The sequence below is a fragment of the Myodes glareolus genome, chromosome 6 (genome assembly GCF_982192425.1).
Source record: "Myodes glareolus chromosome 6, mMyoGla1.1, whole genome shotgun sequence".
NCBI lineage: Eukaryota > Metazoa > Chordata > Mammalia > Rodentia > Cricetidae > Myodes > Myodes glareolus.
Window position 1 is genome coordinate 46,826,325 of NC_142031.1, and position 14,325 is coordinate 46,840,649.

Here is a 14,325-nt window from a genome sequence, read left to right on the forward strand (position 1 = left end):
AACAGACACAGAAAGATGAACATGCTATGTACTCACTCATAAGTGGATACTAGCTGTAAAACAAAGAATATTGAGCTTATAATTCATAATCATAGAGAAGCTAAGTAACAAGATAAACCCCTAAGAAAAACATACACAGATCCACCTGAACAAGAGAAATAGACAAGATCTCCTGAGAAAATATGAAGCAAGGGAGTGGGAGAGAGAAGGGAAGGCAGAAGGAGAAGTAGGAGAAGAGGGTAGAGAATAGGAGGGAATGGGATAGTCGAGATGGAGGAAGCACAGAGATGAATGGAAGGAAAGAGATTTTTATTGAGGGAGCCATTAGGGGGCTTGCAAGAAACATAGCACTAGAGAAATTCCCAGGAATTTACAAGAATGACTCCAGCTAAGACCCTTAAAAAATAGAGGAGAGAATGCCCGACTGGCCTTGCTTTGTAGTCAGACTATGAATAACTTAAATATCACCATAGAAACTTCATCCAGCAACAGATAGAAACAGAGGCAGGAACCCACCTTGGAGCATTGGACTGAGTTCACAAAGTTGAGTTTAAGAGTTTAAGGAATGAGAATTTGAGCAGAGTTCAAGACCATGATGGATACACCTGAACTAATGGGAGCTCACCCACTCCAGTCAGACAGGGAAAGAAACAACATAGGTCGAAAATAGTTCCTCTGAATGTTGTTAACAGTTGTATGACTAGAGCAAACTGCGGAGCCACTGGCAGTGGCACCTGGATTTATCCCTACTGCTTGTTCTGGCTTTTTTTAGAAACCAATTCTCTTTGGATGTATACCTTGCTCAGCTTAGATATAGTAGGAATGGCCTTAGACCTTCCCCAAAGCAATGTGCCTTATCCTCTCTGACAAGTGAAAGGTTAGTGGGGTGAGGGTTAGGTGGAAGGAATGGGAGGATGGGAGGGAGTGGGAACTATAATTGGTATGGAAAATGAAAACAGATACTTTGTTTTCTTTATAAAAATCAAAAACAACCAAAAAAGAAGTAAGAAAACCATATTTTGTATAAATACATGACAAAAAGGAGATTGTTATTTTTTGGAATTTAATTTATTTATTTATTAAAAATTTTCACCTCTTCCCAGCTTCCCTTTTCTCTCCCCCTCCCCACCTCCCCCTCCCCATCTTCCCCTCCAACCACCCCTCCCTCTCTAGTCTTAAGAGCAGTCAGGGTTCCCTGCCCCGTGGGAAGTCCAAGGTCCTCCCCCATCCATACAGGTCTTTAAAGGTGAACAAACAAAACAGGCTCCCACAAAGTTAGACCATACAGCAGAATTAAATCCCAATGCCATTGTCCTTGGCTTCTCAGTCAGCCTTCATTGCCCACCAGGTTTAGAGTGTCCATTTTGATCACATGCTCCATCACTCCCTACCAGCTGGCCTTGGTGAGCTCCCATTAGATCAGTCCCACCGTCTCAGTGGGACTGACTTCCTTGCTGAAGTTCTCTCTCCTTCTGTTTCTCATTTGAACCTATGGAGCTAAGTCCAGTGCTCCAAAGTGGGACTTGGTCTCTATCTCCATTCATCGCCAGATGAAGATTCTATGGTGATATGAAAAGTATTCATCAGTATGGTTATGGACGAGGCCGGTTGATGCACCCTCTACTCTGCTGCCCAGGGAACAATCTGGGGATCTCTCCTTGGACCTGGGACCCCTTCTAGAATCAAGTCTCTTAAAAACCCTAATAGGGCTCCCTTAGTTGAGGTATTTACTTCCCTGCTCCCATATCCTTCCTTCCTCCATTCCACCCATCCCATTCCCCCAAACTATCCAAATCCTCCCCTTCTCACGTTCTTTCTACCCAACTCCCCTTATATCCACCCCGGAAACCCCCAGCTCCCAAACCCGTGCCCCCAAGTTGCCTGGCAATCTTATCTACTTCCAATATCCAGGAGGATAACTATATGATTTTCGTCAGGTTCACTATCTTATTTAGCATCTCTAGGATCACGAATTATAGGCTCAAAGACCTTTAACTATGGCTAGAATCCACTTATGAGTGAGTACATGCCATATTCCTCTTTTCGGGTCTGGGTTACCTCACTCAGTAAAGCGTTTTCTATTTCCATCCATTTGCATGCAAAATTCAAGATGTCATTGTTTTTTACTGCTGAGTAAAACTCTAATGTGTATATGTTCCACACCTTCTTTAACCATTCTTCTATTGAGGGGCACCTAGGTTGTTTCCAGGTTCTGGCTATTACAAATAGTGCTGCTATAAACATAGTTGAACCAATGCTTTTGTAGTATGATAGGGCATCTCTTGGGTATATTCCCAAGAGTGGAATTGCTGGGTCCTGAGGGAGGTTGACTCCCAGTTTCCTGAGAAACCGCCACACTGATTTCCACAGCGGCTGCACAAGTTTTCATTCCCACCAACAATGGATGAGTGTTCCCCTCATTCCACATCTTCTCCAGCATGGCTATTATTGGTGTTTTTAAGTTATCTATTCTGACAGGTGTAAGACGGTATCTCAAGGTTGTTTTGATTTGCATTTCCCTGATCGCTAAGGAGGTTGAGCATGACATTAAGTGTCTTTTGGCCATTCGAAGTTCTTCTGTTGAACATTCTCTGTTCATTTCAGCACCCCATTTTTTAATTGGGTTAATTAGAATTTTAGTGTCTAGTTTCTTGAGTTCTTTGAATATTTTGGAGATCAGACCTTTGTCTGATGAGGGGTTGGTGAAGATCTTCTCCCAGTCGGAAGGTAGCCATTTTGTCTTACTGACAGTGTCCTTTGCTTTACAGAAGCCTCTCAGTTTCAGTAGGTCCCATTTATTCATTGTTTCTCTTATTGTCTGTGCTACTGGGGTTCTACCTAGGAAGTGGTCTCCTGTGCCCATGTTTTGTAGACTATTTCCTACTTTCTCTTCTATCAGGTTCAAAGTGGTCAGAATAATGTTCAGGTCTTTAATCCATTTGGACTTGAGTTTTGTGCATGGTGATAGATATGGATCTACTTTCATTCTTCTGCAGGTTGACATCCAGTTATGCCAGCACCATTGGTTAAAGATGCTTTCCTTCTTCCATTGTATACATTTGGCTCCCTTGTTGAAAATCAGGTGTTCATAGATTTGTGGGTTAATATCCAGCTCTTCTATTCAATTCCATAGGTCGACTTCTCTGTTTTTATGCCAATACCAAGCTGTTTTCAATACTGTAGCTCTGTAATAGAGTTTGATGTCAGGGATGGTAATGCCTCCAGAAGTTCCTTTATTGTATAAGATTGTTTTGGCTATACTTCAATTTTTGTTTTTCCATATAAACTTGATTATTATTCTCTCAAGGTCTGAGAAGAATTTTGATGGGATTTAATGGAGATTTCATTGAATCTATAGATTGCTTTTGGTAGAATTGCCATTTTTACTATGTTTATTCTCCCAATCCAAGAGCAAGAGAGATATTTCCATTTTCTGGTATCCTCCTCAATTTCTTTCTTCAAAGACTTAAAGTTCTTGTCAAATAAGTCTTTCACTTCCTTGGTTAGAGTTACCCCAAGATATTTTATGCTATTTGTGGCTATCGTGAAAGGTGATGTTTCTCTGATTTCCCTCCCTGCTTCTTTATCCTTTGTGTATAGGAGGGCAACTGATTTTTTGGAGTTGATCTTGTATCCTGCCACATTACTAAAGGTGTTTATCAGCTGTAGGAGTTCTTTAGTAGAGTTTTTAGGGTCGCTTATGTACACTATCATATCATCTGCAAATAACAAAAGTTTAACTTCTTTCTTTCCAGTTCGAATCCCCTTGATCCCCTTATGTTGTCTTATTACTATTGCTAGAACTTCAAGCACTAAATTGAAGAGGTATGGAGAGAGTGGACAGCCTTGTCGTGTTCCTGATTTTAGTGGAATGGCTTTGAGTTTTTTTCCATTTAATTTGATGTTAGCTGTCAGCTTGTTGTAAATAGCTTTTATTATATTTAGGAATGAACCTTGTATACCTAATCTCTCCAAGGCCTTTATCATAAAGAGGTTTTGAATTTTGTCAAATGCTTTTCCAGCATCTAATGAATTGAACATATGGTTTTTTCTTTCAGTTTATTTGTATGATGAATTACATTGATAGATTTGCATATGTTGAACCAACCCTGCATCTCTGGGATGAAGTCTACTTGATCATAATGTATAATTTTTTGGATGTGTTTTTGGATTCTGTTTGCCAGTATTTTATTGAGAATTTTTGAGTTGATGTTCATGAGAGAGATTGTCCTGTAATTCTCTTTCTTGGTTGTGTCTTTGTGTGGTTTTGGTATCAGGGTAATTGTAGCTTCATAAAAAGAGTTTGGCAATGACTCTTCTGTTTCTATATTGTGAAATACATTAAGGAGAATAGGTATTAGCTCTTCCTGGAAGTTCTGGTAAAATTATGCATTGAAACCATCTGGTCCTGGGCTTTTTTCTCATAGGGAGGTTTTTAATAACAGCTTCTATTTCTTCACGACTAAGAGGTCTATTTAGATTGTTCACCTTGTCTTGGTTCAATTTTGGTATATAATACTTATCTAAAAAGATGTCCATTTCTTTTACATTTTTCAATTTTGTGGCATACAGGCTTTTGTAGAAAGATCTAATGATTCTCTGAATTTTCTCTTTGTCTGTGGTTATGTCCCCCTTTTCATTTCTGATTTTGTTAATTTGTGTGTTCTCTCTCTGCCGTTTGATTACTTTGGATAGGGGTTTGTCAATCTTGTTGATTTTCTCCAGGAACAAGCTTTTTGTTTCATTGATTCTTTGGATTGTTTTCTGTGTTTCTATTTTGTTGATTTCAGCTCTCAGTTTGATTATTTCCAGTCTTCTACTCCTCCTTGGTGAATCTGCTTTTTTTTCTAGAGCTTTCAGGTGTGCTGTTAAGTCTCTAATGTGTGCTTTCTCCATTTTCTCTATGTGGGCACTTAGTGCTATGAACTTTCCTCTTAGCACTGCGTTTATAGTGTCCCATAGGTTTGGGAATGATGTATCTTTGTTTTCATTGAATTCAAGGAAGACTTTAATTTCTTTCTTTATTTCTTCCTTGACCCTGGGGTGGTTCAGTAGTTGACTGTTCAGCTTCCATGATTTTGTAGACTTTCTGGGGGTAGCATTGTTGTTGAATTCTCACTTTAATCCATGGTGATCTGACAAGACACAGGTGGTTACTAATATTTTTTTTGTATCTGTGAAAGTTTGCTTTGTTACTGAGTATGTGGTCAATTTTCAAGACAGTTTCATGAGCTGCAGAGAAGAAGGTATATTCTTTCCTATTTGGGTGGAATGTTCTATAGATGTCTGTTAAGTCCATTTGATTCAATACCTCCATTAATTTTCTTATTTCTCTGTTAGGTTTCTTTCTGATTGACCTGTCCATTGTTGAGAGAGTTGTGTTGAAGTCTCCTACTATTAGTGTGTGTGGTTTGATGACTGTGTTGAGTTCTAGAAGTGTTTCTTTTACATAAGTGGGTGCCTTTATATTAGGGGCATAGATATTCAGGATTGAGACTTCCTCCTGATGAATTGTTCCTGTTATGAGTATGAAATGTCCATCTCCATCTCTTCTGATTGATTTTAGTTTGAAGTCGATTTTGTTAGTATTAGAATGGCCACACCCACTTGTGTCTTAGGTCCGTTTGCTTGGAAACCCTTTTCCCAACCCTTTACTCTGAGTAGGTGTCTTTCTTTGTGGTTGAGGTGTGTTTCTTGTAAACAGCAGAATGTTGGATCCTGTTTTTGTATCCAATCTCTAAGTCTGTGCCTTTTTATAGGTGAATTGAGTCCATTGATATTAAGTGATATTAATGACCAGTTGTTGTTGACTCTGGTTATTTTCCTTTTTTGGTGGGGGGAGGTAGAAGAGTGTGTGTTTCCCTTCTTTGAGATGTGCTTGTGAAGGGTCGCTAAATTTCTGAGGTATTGTAGGCAGTACTGGCAATGTAGGATTCCTTAGGTTGTGATTTTCCTTCTAATACTTTCTGTAAGGCTGGATTTGTGGCTATGTATTGTTTAAATTTGTCTTTATCCTGGAATATTTTGTTTTCTCCGTTGATAGTGTATGATAGTTTGGCTTGGTATAGTAGTCTGAACTTTCATCCATGGTCTCTTAGTTTCTGAAGTACCTTTATCCAGTACCTTCTGGCTTTCATGGTTTCCATAGAGAAGTCTGATGTAAGTCTGATAGGTTTACCTTTATGTTACTTGACCTTTTTCCTTTGCAGCTCTTAATATTCTTTCTTTAATCTGTATGTTTTGTGTTTTGATTATTATATGGCTTGGCGATGTCTTTTTTTTTTGATCCAGTCTATTCGGTGTTCTGTATGCTTCTTGAACCTTCATAGGGATATAGTTCTTTAGGTTAAGAAAGTTTTCTTCTATAATTTTGTTGAATATATTTTCTGGGCCTTTGATCTGCAATTGTTCTCCTTCTTCTACCACTATTATTCTTATATTTGGTTTTTTATTGTGTCCCAGATTTCCTGAATATTTTATGATAAGAATCTGTTGGATTTGCTGCTTTCTTTGGTCAGAGCATTTATTTTCTCTATGGTGTCTTCAGAATCTGAGATTTGTTCTTCTATCTCTTGTATTTTACTGTTATGCTTATTTCTGAAGTCTCTGTTCATTTACCTAGATTTTCCATAGCCAGCCGGCCCTCAGTTTGTGTTTTCTTCATTGCCTCCATTTCAGTTTTCAATTCTTGAACTGTTTACATTACCTGTTTTATTGTTTTTTCTTACGAATTTCCTCATTTCTTCAAACTTTTTGTTACACTTCTCTTCCATTTCTTTACGACAGATTTTCACCTCCTGTTTAAGTTCCTCTATTATTTTCATATAGTTCCGCTTAGAGTCAATTTCTTCTATTTCTTCTGGAGTAAGGTGTTCATTTCTTCTAGTTTCATGATCCCTGGATTCTGGTGATATCATGTTGCCTTTCAGGTTGTTGGAGGAATTCTTGCATTGGCGCCTGCCCATCTCTTCCTTCAAATGGAGCCAGGAGAGTCTTGGTTTCTTGGTTCAGTATTTGCTGTTACTGACTCTCTGGGTGGATCTCTTCAGTGAAGGAGCAGGAACTGTTCCTGTCCCTCTAGATGGTACTCCTCAGCACCCTCGGATGGAACTCCTCAGCACAGACACAGGGATAGCCCTCTGGATGGAATTCCACTGCACCCTCTGGGTGGAACTCCTCAGCACTGAAATAGGGACAGCCCTCTGGATGGTACTTCTCAGCACTGAAATAGGAGTAGCTGGTATTCCAAGGACACAGGAGACAAAAGGGAGACTGTGGGGGCAGGGAAGAGTCCAATGGAATGCCAAAGACCCTGCCGCAGAAGCTGAGGGGAGGGGGCTGTGCTCTCTTCCAGGACAGTCCGCCCTGGATCGCACACACTCACCTCTCTGGATAGAACTTCTCATCACTGAAATAGGGATAGTTGGTATTCCAAGGACACAGGAGACTAAAGGACGACCGTGGTGGCAGGGTAGGGTCGAGTGGAAAACAGAAGACCCTGCAGCATAGGCTGAGGTGGGAGGGGCTGTGCTCTCTTCCTGACAGTCCACCCTGGATAGCACAAACTCACCCCTCTGGTTGGAACTCCTCAGCATTGAAATAGGGACAACTGGTATTCCAAGGACACAGGAGGCAAAAGGGCGACCATGGGGGCAGAGTAGAGTCCAGTGGAACACCAAAGACACTGCCACAGAAGCTGAGGGCGGGGGGGGGGGGGGGGAGGGCTGTGCTCTCTTCCGGGACAGTCCGCCCTGGATAGCACACACTCACCTCTCTGGATGGAACTCCTCAGCACTGAAGAAAAAACAGCTGGTATTCCAAGGACACAGGAGACAAAAGGGCAACTGTGGGGGCAGGGCAGAGTCCAGTGGAGCACCGAAGACCCTGCCACAGAAGCTGGGGGGATTCGGGGGCTGTGCTCTCTTCCAGGACTGTCCGCCCCAGCTAGCACACACTCACCTCTCTGAATAGAACTCCTCAGCACTGAAATAGGGATAGTTGGTATTCCAAGGAAACAGGAGACAAAAGGGCGACTGTGGGGGCAGGGTAGAGTCCAGTGGAACACCGAAGACCCTGCCCGAGATTGATATTTTAATCTATATTTGCTAACATGGTATTTAAAATGAGAAAGAAAGATATAAGGATAATATATAACATTAAGGAGTGAATTTCAGTACAGCATATTTCTCAGTTGGCTCTGATGCAGAATAAGTTGTTCAAACAATACATGTTGGAGGAAGAGTGTTGACTCATCTTTATTTTAATTGATCATAATTGCTGAGAGGGCCTCAGACACATTCATCCTATTGTAGAAGCAATGACAAGACTTGCAGGAAATGGGTGGTGTTTAAGGAAACATTAATGGTTCATAGCCACCAGATCAAAATGCTTATCCTTTGCTCTCCAGCATCTCACACATATGCAGCGTTTTGGCCCCATCCAACAAATTATAAATTTGTCAACAGGACCATCACATCCAAAGACAGTTTCAGTCTCTGTATCACTGGGTGAGGACAATGTGTCCTCCTTTAATGTTGTCCTTTAAGACAACAATAAACACCAATATACTCAGGCCCCATACTGCTGATTCTGGTTGTAAAATAATTTCTAATCTACTACTACTGAATTTGTATGGGTCACCTTGAAACTCACTTGAAAGCTTCATAGATGAGAAGCTCTAGATATTAGCTTGGACTCTGCAGATAGCCATTCAGACAAGTAACTCTATCACTGTCTAAATGGCTCTGACTAGCTCTTCACTCTGAAAAAAATAGTAGCTGCTAGATCTTGGTGTTCTGTTGGACATGTATATGAAATTTACTTAAGTATGTGCTAGCATGGCAAAAACAGAATGTTAGGCTTCTCCAAGTTGACAGTTTGGACTAAACAGTGATCAGTTTTATGAAGGAAGTGATGGTTTTAGCACTGGAACATAGAAGATGTAAAGAAAATCTTAATTTACTTACAGATAACCAACAGTAGAAGACTCTAAGTGTGTATAATAAAAATATTCTCAGTATGAATAAACATTTGGTCATCTTCATGTCATAGCATAGATGACCAGGAAACATTTTGAATATCAATCAAATAGAAATTTTCCATAAAATGACTGGCTAATGTCTACAGACATGAACTTCATGGACATGAGAAAGTGACTGTGTAGTTTCTTCTGTGTAGTTCCTGGGAACCTGTGACCTATTCTAAAAATTCTGTGACATCTAAGAAACAGTTTCAGTGAGTGATTCATGAGGAGGAGCAGCTGGGGCAGCCTAGTCTCTCACTTCTGCTTCCATGGGGGTTTATGTTATGACTTGTATCACTGTGGGAGGATCCTCATCATACTGTAGACAGTAATAAGTTGCAAAATCTTCAGACTCCACGCTGCTGATGGTGAGAGAATAATCTGTACCTGACCCACTGCCACTAAACCTCGAGGGGACCCCATTTTCCAACCTATTTGTATAATAGATCAGGCACTTAGGAGCTTTTCCTGGTTTCTGCTGATACCAGTTTAAATAGTTGTTAATGCCCTGACTTGCTTTGCAAGTGATGGTGACTCTGTCTCCCAGAGATGCAGAGAGGGAGGATGGAGACTGGGTCATCTGGATGTCACATCTAGCACCTATGAGTGGAGACATAATAAATTCCCACATTGTTAAGCATGATATGAAAGGACTGGCCCTAAATGCCAAACAACACTAATCACAGAGTAACAAAGAAATTCCCATTTTAGGCATTTTTGCACCTGAAATCCAGAGAAGAAGGAGTCCAAGGAGCTGAGCAGGAGCCCTCATGTCCATGCTGAGTCCTGACTGCAATGACAGCTGCACAGGGTGACACTGGTATATGAGGAAGTCCTCAAGGCTGTGCAGTGAGTGCATGCAAACCATTGAGAACCAGTTAGTGATGGGCACAGCTGCAATGCTTGCTCATCTCAGCCACTTGGAAAAAAGCCCACAAACCCTAGATGGCCAAGGTTAAACCACATACATGCAGCTGAAGGAGCAGATCAAACTCCATTTTGAGAGAGAAATCCATTTTAGACAGGGCCTAACTGGGGGATGGGGGGAGTTCAGTCAAGCAAAGTTATAAACATTCCCAAGAAACTGTGCCTGCCCTGATTAAAGTGACCCACCAGGGTGTTCAAATATCTGCTTACTTCAAACGTCCCTGTAAGTACCTGATTAACTACTGATTTGACTGTTTTAAATTCCCTATACCCAAAACAATGAATTCAAAACTTCTATCCTTTTTCCCAATCCTAAAATTCCAAGGTTTGTGCCACCCTGCCTGCAGTTTCCACTATAAAAATCCCCTTAACCTGAAGCTTTGGGTCATTCTTCCCCACCTCCAGCATTGGAGTCACAGATTATGGTCCTAGTTAGCTAACTTGTAATCAATAACCCCAATGTGTTTGCATCGAATATTGGTTCTGTGGTGGTTTTGTTTGCGAGTCCTGTAACACAGGCACAATACCTCCAAAGATTAGACTTCTTTCTCAGGTTGTAAAATTATATACAAAAAATAAAATAAAATTATATACAACATTTCAAGTATTTATAAATTCTATTTTTAATAAAAATTTCAAAGATATATTAGGGATAAAAATAGACAAATATACTGCTATAAGGGATTATACAACAGAGACGGGACTATAAATCTTTAACTCACTGAAATAATTCTGATTGGTTAAAACTACTATGTGTTTACTTTGTGATGTGTTTGTGAGTTTGGAGTAGTTATTTCTTGAAATTAATTACTTTAATTTCTTTAAATTATCCGGACCATGTTAATGATGTACAAAAATAAGACTTTACAGTATCAGTGCTCCTGCAGTACAAAGAGAGGAACTGCACAGTAGCTGCACATATAACACTTTGATCCCAGCAATGTGCATTGCTTGGAGTTCCAACCTCTTATAAAGATGGAGGTGCTTTCATACTCACAGACTTAATGGGTTGCATCTTTTTCTCAGTTTGAGATCCTCCATGTTTGCTCTTTTAAACCATTTGCTTCAGTTTTCCACAATCATCATCAGAAAGGGTTGACTAGTGATGACAAACCTGAGTACTATAACAAAAAAAAAACTACTACTTAACGCAAGGCTCTGTTGTGTATTACAAATAATAGTTTCACCCTTCACTCTTGAGCAGTAACTAGAGACATTATACTGACTTAGTTAGCAGCCTCACTCTCTTCAGGTGTGTTTCAGTCTGAAAACAAAGATGCACAAAAGTTGGTGTATTCTCACAGCACATATATTTGAATGCCACACATCTCACACCTGTGTCTTTGCCACGGCCATCCAGACATATTTGTCATCAGAAGTAGTAGAATCTATTCAGTCTTCAGTACCCTTGTCCTGGATCCCAAGAAAGTTTTAGAAAAATAACTGTGAATGGATAGACAGTGCTTCACTCTGAGCCTGACCCTGCTGATTTTCCAGAATTTTGACTTGAGTGATGAGTGTGAACAAACATCCACGATTAAAGCAGCTTCTTCAGGATACACGGCACCCTCCAAATCGGGAGTATCACACAGCAGCTTTTGGCAGGTTAAGAGGAATCTTGGTTTCCCTGTCTCTTCACTTTCTTTCTACAAATATCAACCAGCTGTACCTCTGCCCCTCTTTGATCATTGAGGCTTAAAAGACAGTTCTACCTTATAGGCCTTCTCACATGATCTGTAGAACGCTTCACTCAGAACACTCGAGTGAGTGACACCAGGACAATGGCATTTGCTCTCAACCTAAAGCAACAATCACATCACTATTTAAAGAGCATCTGGGATCTGAATTCTTACCATATCTCCTTTTAAAATATGTGTAAATATGAAAGGAATTCCAGAAATAGTTTTAATGTGAAAGTAGTAATTTTAGCAGTAAACCCAAGCAGATACAATGAGCATTCTCATTTATTTGGAGATACCAGTAGTAGATTGTTAGTGTATGTAATGAAAATAACCTCAGTGTGAATAAGCATTTTTTCATCTTCATGTCCTAGCATAGATAATTAAGACACATTCAGAGTACCAATCAAACAGAAGTTTTCCAGCAAATGAGTGGCTAATGTTCAGAGATATAAACTTCATGGTAATGGGGAAGTGGCTATGCAGCTCCTTTTGTGTACATCCTTGATTAAATGATGTGAGATAGGAGGAGGGAATCAAAACGGACAGTACACTGTGACCCAGTGGCACACAGAGTGGTAGATGAGCATTCAGATTCCATGAGGAAGTTCCTCTGACAAGGCTATACCCAGATGCTGTCAAGTTAGCAACTACTTACAGGAAATGAAGGGAGACTGGAAAAGTGGTTCCTGTCTCTAGCCTTTGTGAGGTTTACAAGGTCCAAAGTTAAGCACCAGGGATTTTACTGCCTGAGACTTTTCTGTTGCTTATGTTTCCTTAGTGTATAAAGCAAACTGTGCCCAGTAATTAATTGTCAAATTTTAGAGACATTTGTAAGCAATAAGTAGACCTGTATATTTTGGATTTAATGATGGAACTTTTTAAATTAGTCATCTCAAGGCAAATTCATGAAGTAGGACACTTAAAAGAAATCCCACACTAGCTCAGAATCGAGAATAATAGAGGGCTGTTTATTGAGAAGTAGGCTCACAGATCACAATCCTCTGCTAAAACAGGGAACAGAAATTGAATCCTGTAGTCAGAAAAGAGGCTGGATGCATGCTTTACATCAACATAAATAGTATAAGAGGCCATACCCAAGTGGGAGGGGAACTTAAAGGCTACTGGCTATAGGTATTCGTACAACATCTTCCCCTTTTCTTTTCAATAAGAAAGATCTAAGCCTAATAAAAAATTACATACAATAATAACAAATATATCAAATAAGAGACAACTGTAAAATGCTTCAATGATTATCCTATCCTAATGAGTTTAAGCTTTGTATAATAAAAAACATGGTCAAGTCAAGAGAGGAAGGTAGCTAAAACTGTCTAGTCTTCAACCCTATCGAAGATCTGAGAAGGGAAATAATATTAATTGAGTAAGAAGGAAGTGTAATCAAACAACTTCCAAAATGTGCAACAAATGTCAGAGACTATTAGATACCTGGGCAATCACATAAAGACTTGTTTCAGTGTTAGAATAACCAGCTTTAGCTAAGGCCTAGAGTACATGACAGACCATTTTCAGAGGCAAGAAATTTTTCAAAACTGTCTTACCCTGTCTTGTCAAGATTTGACAGTCATTTTTCTTGTATCCTGCTTGACCTATCTGGATATCATGCATTTTGTCAGAGGTCGATGCATGAACAGTTTTTTGCCCAAAGGCCATTTTGCCAAGAAGAAAACAAGCTCCAATTGGAGTGTCTTCAGTGCTCAGCATTCTCTCAGGAATAGATTCTTGCTGACAGGAGCAATCTTGGCTCACTTCAAGAAAAACCTAAGTTATTTGAATGCCATATTCTACAGCTCTTTGAAGTAGTTGAAGATTACCTATCTATGCAGAATACAAACACTATGTATCTAAAGAACCTGATAAGTCTAAATATAAGTATGACAAATATAGGCAATTATTGATCAATAATTCTTAATACCTATATAACTTAAAGACTAAGACTTCATATTAGAATATATACAATAAACAACTATGCAACAAATGACCTCAAAATGTAAGCAATGTATAAGTATCTGGATCAAAGGAAGAGATATACATTGCAATATGATAAATATACCCTAAAATTGTATCAATATACAAAAAGGTTTTAAGCAGAGGTAGAAGCATGCATGCATACAAATGACAAAAAAAATTTTGCCTAGATATACAAATATTGTGTATAAAAATAGGAACATATACAATATAATTTAAATTTGTATCAATATACAGAGAATATACACCAATATAAATTGCCTATAAAAATTAGCTAACAAGTATTGACTCTATTGCTCACTATTATTATTAGTGTGAGTAAGCTCACACTAATCTATCGTCCAATCAGATTCTGCCCTCCATTTTTTAAAGTCATTTCTGAGCCTACCTAACTTCCCCTGAACCCCCAACCATATACCAATTATAATTAACCCCTAAATTATATCCCTAAGCCTGAGGACAAACTTTGTTGGGAGAGGGTATGTCATCTTCTAGAATTGCTTCCAGCTGTCATGGGTGCAATGTTGTATCTTTGGAATCCTGTGAAAGTAAAATAATGGTTAAGTTCCAAGATTACTGTCTGGTATAATGGCAAATAGTCTGAGTATTTGGTAGTGTTTTTCTGAGTTTTCTATTCCTATAAAGTTTGTGACATCTCCTTTCAAGACACTGAACAGAGGTACATTGGAGATCCCCAAAACAACACAGGTA

The 14,325-nt window shown here is 39.4% G+C and overlaps 1 pseudogene; it reads right to left on the bottom strand.

The window, feature by feature from the left end:
- Nucleotides 1-9,299: 9,299 nt before the first annotated feature.
- LOC148121799 (immunoglobulin kappa variable 1D-33 pseudogene) lies at nt 9,300-9,653 on the bottom strand (annotated as a pseudogene).
- Nucleotides 9,654-14,325: the final 4,672 nt, after the last annotated feature.